Consider the following 19,707-nt stretch of genomic DNA (forward strand, 5'->3'; position numbering starts at 1 on the left):
TTCGTACATCCCTTACAATAACATATGTTTTCAATTTTTATAGGTATTTATCTACTTTGCTCACTAAGCTCTGAGCTCCTAGAGGAGGGATGGTGCTAGAGACTGCCTAGCACGTGGTAGACACTCAGAAATATTTGATAAAGAAGGAAGGTAAATGGATAAATAAACTGTGGTACATCCAAACAATGGAATGTTATTCAGGGCTAAAAAGAAATGAGCTATCAAGCCGTGAAAAGACACGGAGGAAGCTTTAACTCATATGACTAAGTGAAAGACGCCAATCTGAAAAGGCTACATACTGTATGATTCCAACTATATGACATTCTGGAAAAGGCAAAAATGAAGACAATAAAAAGATCAGAGGTTTCCAGGGGTGGGGGCAGGGGAGAGATGAACAGGCAGAGCACAGAGGATTTTTGGGGCCGTGAAAATCTTCTGTATGATACTATAATGATGGATACATGTCATTATACATTTGTCCAAACCTATAGAATATATAACACCAAGAGTGAATCCTAAGGTAAACCGTGGATTTGGGGTGATTATGATGTGTCAACACAGCTTCATCCTTGAAAAAAAAAAAGGTACCAGTCTGATGAGTGATGTTGATAAAGGGGAGGCTATGCATGTGTGGGGGCAGGGGTTATATTCCTCTCAATTTTGTTGTAAACCTAAAACTGCTCTAAAAAACTAGTTTTTTTTTTTAAAAAAAAAAAAGGAAGGAAGGAAGGATGATGGTGGAGGGGGAGGGAGGGAGGAAAGAAAGGAAGAAGACAAGTGCATATTAAGGGGCTATAAGTGAGGCAAGTGTTGCAGTTATGGTATGATTTGAAGGAAATCAAAGACTTGAGCTCTTTGCTCAAAATTATCTCTAACATCAGCTTTCATCTAATCTGAAATTCCCACCATTAGAGATTCATTTTTCAGGTTAAGGATTAGGAGAAAGTAACCATTTAAACTGAAATACTCCTGTACATCTAAAATATGACAGCATGTCCCCAAGGCTTCAGACTAGGTTAACTGAGAGGGGAGAAGGGCCTGGGAAGAAAGGACAGGAAAACAGAGAAGGAGACCTATTCCGTGCCAGTTTCCCAGGGTGGGTGGGAGAGGGAGGGTGGAATGTTACAAACTCATCAGCAGCAATTCAGTGCCCAGTTATGACATGTTTCAACACTGCCTTTTTGTGTTTTTTCAGCAACTCTGGGAGATGGGAGGGTGGCACACATTTCTTCATGTGGAGAAACCGAGCTCCTAAAAGATTAGATAGAGGTGAAGCTGGCAACAGCAGCCAAAGTTTTCCACGGTCTCCTCTCTCCCAGACCAATGCCCTGTGCAAGGGAGAGAAACTGTGTTACCACCCTAATGATAATGTGCTGATTCTGTTTGTTTAACTAAGGCCACGCCAGATGAGCAGGCCATAATTACAGTTGCAATCCATGTCTCTGATACAGCTGAGAGAACGTCTGTTTCACTGAACTGAACTCCAAGGGAAGGTCTCGCTCAAGGTTGAGCCGGGCAGCCTCCTGCTCTCTGAAAACGATAGTGCCCTTTCAGTTTCACGTTGAACACTTGATCTGAGCAGCGGGATTTCCTACAGCCTGGGCTTCAGATGGTTTACTTTGATTTCTGGGGGCGATAAAAGAAGTTTGCTCATCTTTAAATGGTATTCGTAGTGGCCCCATCATCATAAAATCCTTAACACATTTTTCCGTGTCTGGGTGGGAAGAGATCTGCTTTTTTATTGTTACACAACTTTACTTGACTCCTTTTGGGGAATTTTTTCCCCCACAATTCTCTCCTCGTCTTTCATGCTTTGCAGAAAATAACAAAGCCTGTCGTTAACGGTCATTCCTTCATCTAGTTGACTTCAAATGTTATGTTTAATTCCTTGAGATGCAGAAATGGAAATCAATCCGTTGTTGTGTCACAGGTGATTATCCAGAGTGGGTTGAAGGATGTTCTCGCATTTTGCCAGAATCTTTCATACAGTTTCTGCTGCCCTCTTCTCTGTCTGGTCCTCTCTCTCTCCCCTCTTGGCTGCTTTTTAAATCATAAAGCAAATTGGAAACTGAATTTGACTAAAATTTCCAGAAATAAATCAAGAGAGATAAGTAAGCTGAGCAGGGTTGGGAGTAAGGAGAGATGCATTTGAATGGTTCTGTTTCATTGTTCCCTCAAACCATCTCAGACTTTCCTTAAATACAGCCCACAGTTTGTGGGCTCTCTAATGAATAGTGGCCAAGTGGCAGCCTCACGTTTGAGGTATGCTATTACCATTTTTTTTTTATTCTCTCTCCTTAATTAGGGGTTTTAAAGGGAGGTAGCCCACAGTTTCTGACAAACAGCATTAGCTTCATCAGAATGAAATGTCTGATCCTGGACCCTTTCCTGAAGACCTGGCTGCTTTGTTGAGGGGCTGCATCGAATCTGTGACATTCTCTATGTTTGTAGAATGCAGGAGGAAGACCTCGACTGAGGATGAGTTCCAGAGGTTATGAAAACAAAATCCCTGTTCCCAAAGGTTTCATTTTCTAGAACTGATTTTAGTATACCTCAATAATAAGGCAGGGGCATAAACTAGATCAGTTTTCACTGAGTGTCAGTTTAACTGTGACCGGTAATAAGAAATACATTTTACCCAACCAAACACACACACACACACACACACACATACACACACACGAACACACACAACAAAAATTTTGTAAAACAATATTTATCCCTAGTTCTTGCAAATCCTTCTACTCTCCATTCTATTTCATTTCATTTTTTAAATGCAAATCTCCACCCACTGAATTGATTTTACACACTAAGAGTTGCAGCCCACGGTTTGAAAAACTCTCAACAGGATGCCCTTTTATTTTTTTCTAACCCTGTAATTCAATATAGAGCGATTTTGAATTGAGGGCAAGCCTGATGAGCTTGAGGTATGGAATAAAGGAATCTGATCAGCTCAGGGTTTGTTGTGTTTTTAAATCTCTCTGTGTGTTCATTCTCTTCACCCCAGAGAGGACTCCATTATCTTTGCTCAAAGAGCAGACACAGCTCTGGCTGTTTCCCCCGCTTCTCTTTGATCCCCGGAGCCCGCTGGGCCCTCCCCCCAAGCCCTGCCCCCTACACTGGTTGGGTTGTTCAGACTCTGGGGGTTTGCTGGGCCGGGAGCCTGCGGAGGTTTACTGAGCTATTTCCCTGTCCCCACCTCCAACCTGCTCCACTCCCCCGCTGAGCTTTCACTCCGGATCTGCCAGGTTAATGGGATTATTGTTCTTCTCTTATTGTTCCTCCGGTATTTCATACAGGGCCTATCACTTTGTTCCTGGGACAATTTTTAGTTTGTTGCTGAGATGACAAAAGTGAGTGAGGATTGTATATTAGGAATAAATGTTTCTTCATCAGCCAGGATTTACTCTGGGAAGGATTTACCCGCTCTCAAATGAAGTACTTCTGGAGGTGATTTAAAAATAAGATGGTTTTTGACAGATAAAAGACACCGCAATGTATCTTAAGCCACAAGCCACATTTTTTCAAAAGCGTATATCATCATCAAATCAATTGTACAGCATTTTAGGTTCAAATTTTAGTTTTGGTCAGAAAGATAAATTAATAGACTGATTATATTATTTATTTTACCCACAATATTCAACATTTACTGAGCACCTAAAGCAGGTACAAAGCAAGATATGTAAAACATATCCCCTGACTTCGAGACATCTAGGCCTTCAGGAGAGAGAGAAGAAATGCATGCAAACAACCATATTGTAAAAGAAGATTTTAATAAGTGACTTGCACACAATACAGTACAAAACCCAATTGTAGCATCTCTCTTTACAGAATTCACGAGTGCAAAGAAAGATATCATTCGTTCCTGTTCTGTCTTTTCAAATATGAGATTGCCAAATTTCTCCATTCCCCATTTTAATTAAATGCATGATTGAATGAATGAACAAGTGAATACACATACACTTTGTGCCATGTGCTGGGAGGGCAGTAGAATGGCCTTCTGTATGGAGTTCATTGACCTCCCTGCCTTCCAAGGACACCAGGCCTGGGCCCTACACGAACGAATGTGTCTGGGCTCAGGGCCAAAGATAGACACTTCGGCCTTGACTCTAAGGCACAAGTTACAAAGAATATGTCTTGCGTCATGTTCCTTGTCTGGGCTGGCCACCCCGACGGGCACCTGACTGGACTTTAGAAACATCCCATCCGTGGGAACAAAAAGATGAAAACATCCCATCCGTGGGAACAAGAAGAAATAACTCAAAGTATCCAAATGTCTGAAACCCTGAGTCAGAACCTAGAGAAGCCTTAGTATAAAAGGGAGTCACAGGCATAGAATAATTGGGAGCCTCACTGAGGAGAGGACGCTTTGCCACAGACCCAGACAATCGGCACTCTAGCCCGCCGTACAAACTATTGAGACTTCCCCGGATGATTGTGGTATGGATGTTGTAAGTACCGATTTGTTGTTCCCCTTTATCCCTGCTCCTCATTCTGTTTCCCTTTATCAATAAATTTTGATTCCTTAAGCAACCAAGTAGCCTTGGCGGTACCTGTCATTCTTTGCCCTTTGTGGCTGCGGACAACACCTTCCTACTGATCTTTCTTTGGTTTCTTCATGTACTTCACACATGAACTGGCTGCCCAAGAACTGGACTGATAAGGAAAGACAGCCCTGCCCTACGGTGGATGGAGACTGAGAAACACAACAGGCAGGTCAACAAGGCCATGAGGACTCATGTCTTTCCTTCCCTCTGACTGTCTAGAGCAATGTCATCCAAGAGAAATACAAAGGGAGCCGTATATGTAATTATTAATTTTCTAGTAGCCACATTTTTAAAAGTCAAGAGAAACAGAAAAAATTTACTTTAACAATATATTTTATTTAACCTAATATATCCAAAATATTATCATTACAACATGTAATCAATGTGAAAAATATTAACTAGATATTTTTACTTTTTTTTTGACTGTCATCTTCCATCTTTAGCATGTAGCTTCCACTTACAACTCATCTCGGTTCTGACTAGTCATATTTTGTGAGTTCAGTAACCACAAGTTGCTTGTGGCTGCTGGATTGGACAACACAAGTCCAGACAAAGAACCAGAATTGGGAAAAGCCTAGATAGTTAATGAGTTTCTCTAACATTTAGAGGAAGGGCCTCTCATACCATGGTTGGCAAAAACTTGAAAATTGTCTTTCTGTGCATATTAATGGAGAAATGGGGGTTGCCAACTCAGGATCCACTCCTTCTTCTTCCAGCCTTCCCAAACTGGGGAAACGAGACAGAACTGGGATGGAGTTTCCCCTGCTTCTCCGGGGCCCCGGCACCAGCATCGCTCCAAGGAAAACAAAGATGACCCTTAAGTCTTCACCAGTCCCACGTCTTGCAGTTGATAAATGCTTCCATGTATGATATCTCATTTAATCATTTGAATCATTCTGCGCAGTAGTCATGGAAGTATTATTATCCTCATTTTACAAATGAATGAACTGAGACTCAAGAGGACGATATGACTTGCCCAAAGTAGTAAGGCATAAAGTTAGTATCCAAGTGTTTTGAAACTTAACCTACTATGTGGCCCACTAAACCAGAGCCGCGTGGTGAAAAGAAGTGAAGAAAATATTTACAGAAATATGGATTTTTTTTCTTTTTTGGCAACACCCCAAGTCTTCCTCCAACAACAACAACAACAAAATTGGAGATTGCTTTACAAAAGTGATATATGTGACCACTTGGCCAACTGAGTTTTTAACTGGGTTTTGTATTTTTTTAATCGGATATTGTCTAGTTTAGCAATTGAGAACATCTCACATTAGGAACAAGTTAATACATTACCAAAGCAAAGTTTTTTCCTTGGCCCTGAAATGTGCTGCAATCATTTTTTTCTGGGAAAACAAACAAAAGTGGATCAGCAGCGTGCTTGTTATATGAGATGCTGGCTAAGTGCCACCCCCGAGGCCGTTGGCTTGCCTACCGACAATACCTGGCTTTCAGGCCACGCCAGCTGTTTTATGAGAAGATGGCAGTTCTCTGGAAGTGAATTGCTCTGGTCAGCAAGATCTGACTTTACTACTGCCATGTAGGGAGTCACAGGCACCATCAGCTTTGGATGCATCCTTCTGACACTGTGTGAAAAAGACTGGGACAAACTCTAAAGACAGTTTGCTCACTCCATGAGCTTCTGAATTCTGTCTCTTGAAAGAAGGGCCCTAGAATAAAGGACATTCAATATGTTTATCACTCTCAATTTTAGAAACATAATGGCCTCGAGAGCCATATTCGCATTGATCTGTTTTAGCTGCTCATGTGTTCTCTGCTCCACGCAGCTATGTTCCTATTTTTATCCTCTTCATTCCACTCTAGAGCCATGTTGCTTCCTGGTTAGGCCACTAATTGCATTCATTCAAAATATATGATTTGTTTCTTCTCTTTCATTTTATACCTATTTTCTTTGTTCTTGACTATTCCTTCTCTCAGTTAACCTTTGATAAATCATAAGGAAATAAGTTTCGCTAGTTGTAGAGAGCAAGAGTCATTACGGAAACTGGGATGGTCTGAGAGCGTCTTAAAAAAGTCATTTGAATAGCCCTCAGAGGGTGGACAAAATCAGAAATTCCAGCTGAGAGTCAGCGCGTCCAGCTCGTCTCCTTCACAGTAAATCTTCCGGAGTTTTCTTTCAGCTGCCACAGTGATGCCAATAATGGTGACTCATGGACTGAAGTGCTGAGTACTGAACTCCTCGCCCCACTTATATGGCACATAGAACGATTTCCTCAGCATAGGCAACGCTGGAAACACGAGAGGAAGACACTGTGGCCCACTAACCCACTCCCATTGTCTGCTTTATCACTCAGTTCTGTCCCTTCCTTCCTCCATAGGAAATGGGAAGTACACAGTGAAAAGCAATATAAAACTCACAGAAAAATATTAAAATATCCAGACACTTTTGCAGTAACCAGCATTTTTCTTAGTGGAGGTAAAAGGCCTAAATAAAGGAATTTATCATCCTCCATTCCTGCCTTCCCCATAACTCCCTCTCCAGAAATCCTACTCTGAACCTAATAACCACTCGATATGTCAAATTACTTGATCTGCTGGGCTGACTCAAGCAGTTTATTAACTATCTTTCTGTCGACTTTTTTGGTTTTGGTGAAGAAGATTGGCCCTGAGCTAACATCCATTGTCAATCTCCCTCTTTTTGCTTGAGGAAGAATGTCCCTGAGCTAACATCTGTGCCAGTCCTCTTCTATTTTATATGTGGGATGCCGCCACAGCACAGCAGGTCCGTGCCCAGGATCCGAACCTGTGAACCCCGGGCCACAAAAGTAGAGTGAGCAAACTTAACCACTACGCCTCTAGGCCAGCCCCTAGACTTTTTTTTTAAGTAAATTTTTAGCCTAATAATTTACTAGCAAATCAGGAAAGTAGGTGAGGTTTATTAGCAGTTTTGGGTTAATGTTACTAAAAACAGTCTGATTCAAAGGAACACATATTGGAGCAAATACACCTTTGTTCCATCATCATCTGCACAAGTTTCACACATGAGAGAACAGACAGTTATGACGGGTTACATTCTTTATAGTATAAATTCTACCGTACACTAAAAGTAGCTCAAAGGCCCAGATGCTGCTAAGATAGCTCACTGGTAAGATTCTGTCCTCCTTTCTGTATCCTACACTTAAGATTTGAGTGATTTTTCTTCCTAAGCTAGCCCATAACTTCTTTGCTGGTTAAAAGATATCACAGGGGCTGGCCCCATGGCCGAGTGGTGAAGTTCACACAGTCCACTTGAGCGGCCCAGGGTTTCACTGGTTTGGATCCCAGGTGCGGACATGGCACCACTCATCAGACCATGTTGAGGCGGCATCCAACATAGCACGGCCAGAGGCACTTAGAAGCAGAATATACGACTATGGCTTTGGGGAGAAGAATAAAAAAAAGAAGGAGAAGATTGGCAACAGTTGTTAGCTCAGGTACCAATCTTTAAAAAGAAAAAAGATGTGTTAACATTTAACACATCCAATTACGTGGCTGGAGAACTGGCCTAACTGACCCAAGGGCTCTACCTTCCTCCATCCCCATATGCCCAGCAGCATTGATTCTGTCTTTTCAGCAGGCACGTTGAAAGGTATCTTCCTTGGGTTTAAACACAAGAGAGTCTGCCAACATTAGTTTGGTTTATGAAATGCGTAGAAAAAAGTGACAAGAAAAATGGTCCGGTTGTCCCTGTGGTCTGGTACTGGCTTCGTTCCGGGTCTTCTGTCTGAAAGTGTATCCGCACACATTCCCAGCAGCTCTCACTAGCTCTTCTTTGATTATTTTACTAGCTCATTTCTTGGAATGTTAAACACACACGCACAGAAATAGATAGTTCCTGGTCCAGTAGAATCGCCTAGGGTGATTGTGTTGGAACAGGTGCCAAAATAGTAACGTTCTTACCTGTAAACACTGCCTGGGCTAGTGAGAAGACACTGACGCACCCTCCTCCCAGCTCTTTCGTGCCGGCACACACAGGGAAAGCTGTAGCTCCCTGAGAGGGAGAGAGAGAAGCTGTTGCTTCACTTTAAATGAGTAGGGTTTAAAGTTACAAACTACAGTGAAAATGAACACAAAACAAATATTTTTCAGGGAACACTAAAAGACTAAGAGATCTGATGGGGACATAAATCTTTATCATCATCATACAAGTTAATCATGTTTATTTCATAAAAAAATAGAAAATCCAGGGAAGCACAGAAATCATTAAGATCCTCCCCAATTCTACCTCCTAGACATGTAGACCGTGCATGTGTGTGTGTTTGCAGACATATACAATATGGATTCTGATACAAGCAAATCAAGAAATTTTTCATAGCCAAATGATACTATAAATTGTATTTTATTGTATAAATTGCTTTCGTACCAAACAACAGATCTGGAAAACCAACCATGTCAATAAATATCTACCACATCATTGTTAACGGGTGTATAGTATTCTTTCACATGGCTGTACCATAAGTTATGTAACAAATTCCCTATGGTTAATTGTTTAAATTCGTTCCAACTTTTATAAGTATAAACAATTCTGCAATAAACATCATTTTACATACGTTTTTGTGCATGTGTCTGATTATATTTTAAGGTAAATTCTCAGAATTGTCATTGATAGGTTAAAAATGATGCATTATTATTTATTTATTTTGCTTTTTAAATAAGTAAAAGTCTTAATTACCCTGTAGAATAGTACCAATTCATATCCCACCATCAATGTATAATAACTCTTTTTCTCGCAACTTTGCCATCTTTGAAGATCATTTTCAGATAGATGAAAAATAGATGCATAGGTGTTTTCAATCTGCTAGGTGATAATTTATATCTCTGTTACTCTCGAGGTGCTTTACTTTGATTATTAGCAGAGTTGTATGCTTTCTTTATACTCATTGACCATTTGCATCTTTTATTTTCCGAATTGCCTTTGCCCTTTTATTTTTTGATTTGTCTCTTCCTAACTGAATTCCTAGTATATAGATTATTAGAACTTTGTCAAAACTATTGCAGACGTTTTTCCACGATAACCCAGATTTCAGATGTCCCCTAATTTGAGATGGGGAGGGGACACAGTGTCCACATGGCTGCCTTTGTGTCAGTCCCATGCCCGAGACTACCAGGATACGTGAACTCAGCATGTCTCTGATGCTCTTAAAAGATCTTCTCATGCAAAAACCTTAGTGAACATGTAAACATAACTGGAGTTTTCATAGGGCAGATGGAGAACAGGTTTTGCAAAACACACCCTACAGAAAAATATCTAGTGGACATGTCTGTTCTTATTATCAGCTACATCTGGGACTGAAATAAGGAGTGGCTTACAAACAGGCCAGTTCTCCTCAACTTGCTTCTTCAAACTTGTCTTGCTGCTCAGCCAGACAAAGGGCCCTGCAGTTACCAAAATTGTCCTCCTTAGAAAACACTGGAACAATCACCTTAACTGATTTTGAACATGCCCCTTGGGATATCCTGCCTAACTCCAACAGTTTATCAGAGTATTTCTTCTTATTTTTTTCTGTTAAATCTCTCAAGAGTGTTAACTTATCTTCACCTAGTTTCTGCCCATTTCTTGTCCATTTTATTTTTAGGTATCTTTTCTTCTTTGGTTGCTGCTGCAATTAGTAACTTTGCTCCACTGTATTATCTAACCAACTATTCTTTATATATAGGAAAACTATTGATTTGGATACCTTTTTGTGTGTGTGAAATCAACCACGTTACTGATTTATCTCATTTCATTTAATAGAATTAAATATTTCTAATAATAGTTTTGTACTTCTCTGTTTTTCTTAATGTATGATCATCTTATGCAAATAATGACAATCGTATCTCCTTCTTTCCAATATTCACATCTTTTGGTACTTTCTCACATCTAATTACATTGGTCAGTACTTCTAAACTAAGCGTGTTAGTAGTGATGATGGGGTTCTTCATTGTTCATTACAAAAACCTCTAAAACTTCCTTTAAAAATAATGCTGGGGGCCGGCCCGGTGGCGCAGCGGTTAAGTGCACGCGTTCCGCTTCGGCGGCCCGGGGTTCGCCGGTTTGGATCCCGGGTGTGGACATGGCAGCGCTTGGCAAGCCATGCTGTGGTAGGCGTCCCACATAGAAAGTAGAGGAAGATGGGCACGGATGTTAGCTCAGGGCCAGCCTTCCTCAGCAAAAAGAGGAGGATTGGCAGCAGATGTTAACTCAGGGCTAATCTTCCTCAAAAAAAAATAATAAAATAAAATAAAAATAATGCTGGCTTTGGTATATGGTGTATACACACACACACATATATAAAGTTTTAATGTCAAAGAAGTTTACATCTTTTCCTATTACACTCATGGTTTGGGTTTCTTATTGGTACGTTTGTTTTCTTTTGCTTTTTTTTAATTAGAAAAGAATTTTGGATGTGTCAAGCTGTTTTAGATACCAGTCCAGGATTTGTCAAAGGCCTTTTAGATATCAGTCCATTAATCCATGCTCAATTTGAATTATCATCTTTTTTAAACACTTAAATATTCTTAGACATATTTATGGGCTGTTAATTCTATTGCACTGATCTATAAGTCATTTCCAATGCCAGTACCATGCAGATTAATTTATTGAGCATTTTGACGTATTATAATAGCTAGTGATACAAGTGTCTTTATTTCCCTAATTTTTAAGATTTTTCTTGGCTAATGTGGCTCAGCATCCTAATCATTACTTATACTGCTATCATGTAGATAGTCAAAATTAATAAAATAGAAATAACTCAAAATAATTTGGGGTACTTTGATTTAAAAATAAATCAAATACCACAAATTCAGGGGAGGCAGAAATCAATATGTGCTTTATGAGTGATGGAACATTTCATAGAAGATTTATTTTTTCCAGCTAAAGAAGAGGATATGAGAAGGGGGAGAGAAATTACAGAATGATGAAGAAGGCATTCTGATTAAGGGTTATTTAATTTAGGCTGAAATATATATATGTAGGCAAGCACCCTTATTCTACTTCTAAGAATTATTTGGGTGAAGAAAAACAATTTACCATTTAGCCAAATAGTTACTAGAACAGGAATTATAATTTATAATTATATTTATAATTATATTTATATATAATATAATATATAGTATATAATAATAAAATATATATATAATTATAATTATAAACAGAATTTATAATTTAAGATAAGAAGATAAACTAGTATTTCTGAAAGCATTGAATTAACGTCATAGTTGTGGAAAGAAGTTGAGGGATTCCATTAAGCTCTAGGCAAGTGAGGCAAGAGAATTATAGGGACAAAGTTCAAATAAGGTCTTCACAATATGCTTCCCCATAACCTTTCTATCCTTGTTATCCCAAACTGCCCACATTACATTGAACTCCTTGACTTCTCAGAAGACGTCACATCTTCCCTGTCACCCCGCCCTCCGATGTCCACCTCCTTTTCCTCTAGATATTTGTACTCACAGCTTCAGACACAGGATGGTACGGAAGTCTCCCCTGTACCCCAGTCTGGGACAGGAAGCCTTTCTCTTGGCTCCCACTGCAGCTCAGGCTCACTTCTCTGAATCCCTGCTTTTCTTGACCGTCTCCCTCAGTAGAGACACCATGGAAGGCATCTGAATTGTACATTTAGCATTTATCATATGGGGGTATTTTTAAAAATTATGGAAATCAAAATGAACCCTTTTAAGAAAGTCTTAAGAGATTTGGGACACAAACTCTTCTCTCTACTGTACTTATTTTTCTCAACCCAGTGTGGTTAAAACGTCATATCATGACTGCACAGCTCATATTAATTAGTCAAATCAAGGAAGCCTTCCTCCTTCATTGTCTATAAAGATTAGGGAGAAGAAGCAGTCCAAGTGAGTAAGTATAAGAATAAGGGAATCATAAAGTTGGAAAGGCCCATGGAAATCGTTTATCCAGTGGTTCCAACCCTGATGAGCTTTTAATAAAATGCCGATACCCAGGTCTTACCTCAAGTGAATCTGATTTAGCTTGTATGGTATGACCAAGCAATAGTATTTTTCAAAGTTCCCTTGATGCTTCTAATATGCACCCAGAATTGAAACTAATATAATCTTTCTCCCTCGTGTTGCTAATGAAGCAAACCTGGGAGGTGAAGTCACTTGGGTGGGTGGATAGGAGACACACTGAGAATAACCAAGGTTCTTCGACATACTTTGTAGTTCTCTTTTTGTCAAATCACACTCAACTAAGAACAAATTATTTCTGTAAAGGTGAGGAGAGAAATTTTGTAAAGTCTAATGAAATGTGTGCTTCATTATAGACAGAATGATCAAGAAATCAATGAATTTGGAAGAACCTTACTTAAGATGACCACCACGGATGAGATGACCACTACGGGCAGAAAGTAAAGCAACCACAAGCTGCGTGCAGCCGCACTTCCAAATAGGCATAGTGAGAAGCAAGGTGAACCAAAAAAAAAAAAAAAATGATTCCAATTGCCAGCAAGGAAGGATTTGTGCAGGAAATAACTTGACTGAATAAACAGAACTAGCTAAGACTAGATTATTCAAACATGAGATTTATCTCTAAGTCAGACAAAGCTGGACAATGTAGCAAAACTATCTACTGATAATTTCCGAGATGCATAAACACTGGCGATGAGCACGCATTTAAGACCCTCTTCAAGCCTTATCCCTGAGAAAGAGACTACAAGAGAGGACAGTTCACAGGCACTGAGGATGGAAATTACCCCGGTGCAAGAGGTAAAATTTTTCTCAGATTTATCTTGCAAATTCAGAATACTTAAAAAATTAAATTGGGGATAACAATGAGGAAGGTCAACGTAGTAGGTCAATCAATAATCATTGACAGAGGAACTAGGGACGAAGGAAGAATTTTCTGTCGTTCTGTTTTACCAACAGCTCCAATCTCTTCATCCTCCCTCCGAGTCAACTCTTTCCAGATGGTCTTTAGTTTCCAAGACTTAAAGAAATACAGTCTTATCTAAGATAAAAACTGCTTCCCTTGTTATTTGACTTTTATTTTTATATAATAGTCGTTTTATACTACTTCTCAACTTTTTTTAACATATAGATTCATCTTTCAATATATAGTCATCCTGTCTTAGTTTATGATCCTGATCATACAGCAAGTAACATAATTTTGCAACTCATACTAACTTTCAGAATATTTGTCTTAGCTTCATTTTTTAACACACACACATACACATGAATTTCCATTTTTCATTTCAAGTTGAATTTTGTGCCTAAGGATACATGGTAAAAGGCCCGGATTAGTGTTGCTATCAGGAAACTCTTTAAAAATGTGGCTAAAGTCCAGAAAGGATAGCAAGGGGAGAAATGCCATTGGTTTCTTATCATGTGCACTAAACTGGTGTTAAGGCTGATAGTTAGATATGACAAATAGAAAAATAAAACACTGTAAAATAAGGACTGTTATTGGCAAATGTGACATACATCACGGATAAGCTGTAACCTTTATTTTCACCGTATTAAAGTAACTTCTAGTTATTTCAAAGGCTGATTGGTCAATACGTAGGTTGTGAATAATCTTCTGTATCTAACTCCTTCCAGTTGCTCCATGAGAAAACACCAGAGATCTGGAAAAGAAGAGAAAGTAAATCTTCAACCCATCTCAATTGGTTCCTATTGAGTATTGGTTCCTACTAATTCCTATTAGTAGTTTTGATAGATATTGTTGGAGATTTGGATGAAGGACAACTAAATGACCTGAGACTTAGAAATTACCTGTAGATATTATTCATCCATGTTCTCACAATGGAAAGTTGTGAGTTGGCTGAAATATTCAAATCACTGTATTTTATTTTATTGAACCATGTGTTTCTGGTTTAAACGTCGGCCACATAGAAAAACCCCCACCCAAATGTGACTTCCCATAATCCTTAAAGGTAAGCCCATGAGAAAATAAAAGTATAAAAGACTTTCTAGCTCTCTGTCTACCAACCACTCCCTTTCCTATAAGTTTGTTTCAAAAATGCAAATGGTTCCCATTTCAAAGTAACTCTGGCTCTGTGTTCGTCAGGGAAACTCACCCCCAACACCCACTCCTTCACCTCTGCACCTTAGTCCATAATCCTTCCATCTTATCCTAACAGAATCTATGGATGACTCTTGGATTGTTTTACACAATCTCCCCACCAATCTCCCTCTTCCACCCACCCCACAAGGTGCACAATAATGTATAATGAGTCACAAATTTTATTTTGTTTCCCCTTTTAAGCACTTAGTACTTGTGGAATCCTGAGCAATCACTAAACTTCTCTCAGCTAATTTTACAACTTTAGAATAAGTGTGTCCATCTCTGCTTTGTACAACTGTTGTGAACATTAGGGATAAAGTAGGTAAAGAGCCCAACATATCTGAAGCACTCATCAAGTGTTAACGATTATTTGTACTATTTTCTCTTATGTCCTCTTTATTCTGTCTCTTGCAGGAAGAGGTTCAGAAGGAGGACATAATGAAGAATGAAGTAACAAATAATAAAAATAGATTGATAAAAGTAGTCAAAAACGTAGGTGTTCATTCCAGAACTTGCTTCCTAATAAAGCAGGGTCCTCAAGCCATCTTCTCTGAAGCTTGATTCCACTGCATTTTTAGTGGAATGCAGTGCAATCAAGTAAATGAGCCCACTTCAGCTATCAAACTTAATCCATTTGGGAAAATTCATAGCCCCAGAGAGAGCTCTTAGAAAGCAGCACGTCCTCAAACTCTAGAGGTGGTGAGTCTTGTTGGGGGAAAGTAGACAGCCTCTGTTGACTGGGGTGGAAACACCACACCAGAGGAAAATTAGAACCCTGTGTGACAAAGGGAGGTCAATTAGGAAGCGGGTCTCAAAGTCCATTACTCAAATCTTCATTTAATTTCAGAAACATTTGGGAGTTCCTGAGGCTTTTGAGAAGGGCAGTAACGCGATCAGAATACTACTAGAAGAGAGCAGCCTTGTTGCTTGGAAGAGAACAGATGACCGAGAAGGTAAAGGATAAAATTGTGGTCACTTGAACTACTGCTAAAGGTGCTCACTGGTAGCTATTGTTTATTTCAAATTGTTGTAGAAAGAACAGCTTCTGGTAGGAAATAGAAAACGAATTGTTACATAGGTAAGTCAACTAAAGAAATAAAAAAGAATTTGCAGAGACATAACACCAAACTCAGTACACACCAATCATTTGTTCACACAAACACACCGTCTCCTAAATGCACAATTTTTTAGAGGTAAAATACTTAAATTTCATTGTATTTTGAGCATTTCAGACCCTGCCCTGGGATTTGAGACTGTGTCACTGACTTCTTGAATGACCTTTGGCAAACCACACAATGTTTTTTATTCTAAATCTTCCAGGGTATTTCAAAAACAAGCTTTGAAATCACTGGCACACACAGTCTATCTCTCATCTTCAGGATTTCTGCTGTGCTCTAAAAAGCTTTCTCTGGATTCATTCTGATTCATAGCACAAAGAAACGTTGTCTCACCAGATCTTTGGGGGAATTGGGGTTTTTTTCCTGGAATTTAGTGCTCCAGATTCTTGTGTGAGCACCTCTTTAAGAAACATCCATTTTAGAAAGAATTTGTACCTATTTTACATAAAAATATAAATTTCATTAAATGCTTCCCTGTCCTCTTAAGCAGGGTGTGCTGAATATGACGCAATGCCTTATTGATGACTCGGCACCATGATAAATACCTCTCATTATCACGATGAGCTGTGACTCAACCACCGAGGAAGTGAAGGCAATGAAGGGCCACATGCAAATACAAAACTCAGAAAAGACACAGAGTACGAGGCTGCTTGCTTTCTGACTACTCATCTCATTCCCGAACTCTGATGTACCACTGCACGCCCCACTTTAGGAAGAATATTGGCAAAGCAGAGCATTCCAGGACAGCTAGGACGGTAAATAGTCTTGAAATAAGGTCCAGTCAGGGAAGTGACTGAGTGAATTAGAGAGGCTCTACTTACAAAGAGAAAACTTAGAGAAGATAAATAGTTAAATGTTGGTAGTGTTCTCTTGGTAAGACGCCTTAGATATAAATTATGAATACCTAGAGCAAAGAACCAGGACCAATGGGTAAAAATTGTTATAGGGAAGCAGATTTTGGTTCAATACAAAAGGAACTCGTCTCTATAATTCACTTTGGTTCACAATTTACGTGCAAGATCCTCTTTAGTTTCACAGGTAATAGAAAGATGAGCAAACCGAAGCACAGGCCTCCCAAAAGAGATATTAACTGACTGCAGCTGGAATGTAGAGTGTGTGAGGTGGGAAGCAAAGAGAGGTGGAACAGCAAATGGAACCTGACAATGGCAGACCTGGAGAGCTATGCTCAGGATATTAGGTTGTTTTAAACAGGCAATTGGGGGGACTGGCCCAGTGGAATAGCTGTTAAGTTTGTGTACTCTGCTTTGGTGGCCTGGTTTAAATAATGCTATATAAAAAATGCATTTTCTATCGAGAATTTTTGAGCCATCCCTGCTGGCCTAGTGGTTAAAGTTCAGTGTGCTCCACTTCAGCAGACGGGGTTCAGCTCCCAGGAGCAGAACCACATGACTCCTCTGTCAGTAGCCACACTGTTGTGGAGGCTCAAATAGAAGAACTTACACCTAGAACATACAACTATGCCCTGGGCTTTGGGGAGGAAAAAGAGAGAGAGAGAAAGCAAGACTGGCAAGATGTTAGCTCAGAGCAAATTTTCCCCCCCCCAAAATATAGCCTATTTTTTTCTAAAAAAAGAAGTTTTAACAAAGTAATGACACAATCAGAGCTACGCAATGTATAGTGTCCTAATTTTAAAAGAGATTTGTCTTCAGGAGTCTCTAAATAAACAGAACCAAGAGGAGATAGATAGATAGATAGATAGATAGATAGATAGATAGATAGACAGATAGAAACAGATTTATTGTAACAAATTGGTTCACGTGATTAGGGAGGCTGGCAACTCCAAAATCTGCAGCGGGCCAGCAGGCTAGAGACTCAGAGAAGAGCCAGTGTTGCAGTTCAAGTGTGAACGCCATTGGCTGTGGAATCCCTTTTTGCTCAAGGGAGGTGAGTCTTTTGTTCAGTTCAGGCCTTCAACTGATCAGATGAGGCCCACCCACATTGTGGAGGGCAATCTGCTTTCCTCAAAGTCCACCAATTTACATGTCAATACATCCATAAAAACCCTGACAGAAACATCCAGAATAATGTTTGACCACATATCTGTGTACCATGACCCAGCCAAGCTGACACATGAGATTAATCATCAACAGATTCCTTGTTAACTAGAGTGAATCTCATCACTGGCAACACATAAGCAGAGGCCATCCGACTACCTAAGAGGAAAACGACGAGGGTGAGCCGTGTGCTGACTGGGAGGCTGGGCTGTATGACCTCTGTATTCGTTTGGGGCTCCGAGTCTGGACTATGGCGATTCCTCCTGGGAAGTGTGATGCCTGCCTTTTTCTCTCTCTCTAATCACGGCTGCAGACTAGTGTATTCTTGTGGTTTACGTGCCTGCCATTTAGAATTCCTCTGTCGGCTTGGAGCTGTCAGGCAGTCAACTGCCACTTCTTGATGTTATTGCTGTTTCTCCCTCGAGCGGCTAATAATGGATATGAAAGCCCTTTGTATACTTGTTCATGCCAAAGAAATGTGCAGCAGTGTGCCACTCTGGTCTCCTGTGGGCTAGATAAACCCATAAAGCCGAGCTTATTATAATTATGTCTAAAACTAACGTAAATAAATAATGAGGGAGGGCCTGAGTGGCTTTTTGAAAGTGCTGACTTAACGCATGAATCTTGTAACATCTATTTACATGCTGAGAAACCTGGGGTTTTTTCTAGCTTCCTATCTGGGTTCTAGATGTGTGAGATGGCTGAGGGGGTGCGTTTGCATCAGGGTGGTGTTGTTCTAAGTTACCTACCATTTCTGCCTAAATTGTCAGTGGAACAAGGCACCAAATACACAAATAAATTCCCAGAACTAAGCACAGAAATAATAGTTATCCAGTCTCCATAGGCACTTCTCTACTCACACACTGAAGGATTAATATAGTCTCACGGCTTTGCTTCTTAGCACAAAGTTTCATTACTTTTTTTTTCAAGTAGTTTTATTGAGGTCATAGTGGTTTATAATGCTGTGTAATTTCGGATGTACATTATTATTTATCAGTTTCTGAATACACTTCATTGTGCTTACCCTCAGTAGTCTAGTTTTTATCCATCACCATACGTATGTGCCCCTTTACCCCTTTTGCCCACTCCTCAACCCCTTTCCCTTCTGGTAACCACTAATCTCTTCTCTTTATCCGTGTATTTTTTTATCTTCCACATATGAGTGGAATTGTGCAGTATTTGTCTTTTTCTGTTTGGCTTATTTCGCTAAACATCATACCCTCAAGGTCCACCCACGTTGTTGCAAATGGGACGATTCTGTCTTTTTTTATGGCTGAGTAGTATTCCACTGTGTGTGTGTATATATATATATATATATATATATATATAATACCACATCTTCTTTATCAAATCATCTGTAGCAGGGCACTTGGGTTGCTTCCACATCTTGGTTATTGTGAATAACGCTGCAACGAACATGGGGTACATAAATCTCTTTGGATCATTGATTTCATGTTCTTTGGATAAATACTCAGTAGTGGGATAGCTGGATTGTATGGTATTTCTATTTTGAATTTTTTGAGAAATACCCATACTGTTTTCCCTGTGTTGCCCACAGCAGCAAAGGGCAAGGAATGACAGGTACCGCCAAGGCTACTTGGTTGTTTAAGCAATCAAAGTTTATTGATGAAGGGAAACACAACAAGGAGCAGGGATAAAGGGGAAACAACAAATCGGTACTCACAACACCCACCCCACAATCAGCCGGGGAAGTCTCAATAGTTTGTACGGTGGGCGGGAGGTCTGAGGCAAAGCGTCCTTTCCTTAGCGAGACTTCCAATTATTCTATGCCTGTGACTCCCTTTTATCCCAAGGTTTCTCTGGGTTCTGACTCAGGGTTTTAGACATTTGGATATTTCGAGTTATTTCTTCTTGTTCCCATGCATGGGGTGTTTTTATCTTTTTTGTTCACATGGATGGGATGTTTTTAAAGTCCTGTCAGGTGCCCGTTGGGGTGGCCAGCCCAGACAAGGAACATGACACAGGACATATTCTTTGTAACTTGTGCCTTAGAGTCAAGGCCGAAGTGGCCA

The sequence above is a fragment of the Equus quagga genome, chromosome 21, assembly GCF_021613505.1.
Source record: "Equus quagga isolate Etosha38 chromosome 21, UCLA_HA_Equagga_1.0, whole genome shotgun sequence".
Taxonomy (NCBI): domain Eukaryota; kingdom Metazoa; phylum Chordata; class Mammalia; order Perissodactyla; family Equidae; genus Equus; species Equus quagga.